The sequence below is a fragment of the Cucurbita pepo genome, unplaced genomic scaffold (assembly GCF_002806865.2).
Source record: "Cucurbita pepo subsp. pepo cultivar mu-cu-16 unplaced genomic scaffold, ASM280686v2 Cp4.1_scaffold001317, whole genome shotgun sequence".
NCBI lineage: Eukaryota > Viridiplantae > Streptophyta > Magnoliopsida > Cucurbitales > Cucurbitaceae > Cucurbita > Cucurbita pepo.
The window spans coordinates 1-546 of NW_019647495.1; positions in this window are offsets into that span (position 1 = coordinate 1).

Below are 546 nucleotides of genomic sequence, written 5' to 3' on the forward strand. Positions count from 1 at the left end.
GTTTCATTAGTATACATGTAACTTATATTTGGCCACTTTTGATGTGTAAATCTTCAAGCTACGTGCCAGCCCAAAGCTCAGCTCAATGACAATTTCTTTTAGTTTTTGTCTTACAGCTGGGGGGTATTACGACAGGTTTGCCAAGTGTTCCGGCATGAATGAACCGGTGATGCCATTTAAGTGTCTAGTATGATGTGAAGTTGAAAATTGAATTACTTTAGGATTGTGTCGTTTTCATTGTTCAGCAGAATACTCAAGTGGAATGCTTTTGGTGACAGGGGAAGATTCAATGGATCTTGGTCCTTATGATATCACTTGATCTAACATATAGTAGAAATTGGATGAAGTTTTGGAGATTTAATTGACGTATAGAAGATTTGCTTCGTTGTGTTTAATAGTGAGCTTGTTTTTTTATTTGTTTGTTTGTTTTACTTCATCGTTTTGTTGCAGGGAGGAGACCAGTAACTATCTTTCCTATAATATTGGGTATACGATTAAGCGTGTATATAGATTTTTCTCTTTTCATTGCTATCTTTGCAAATTGCC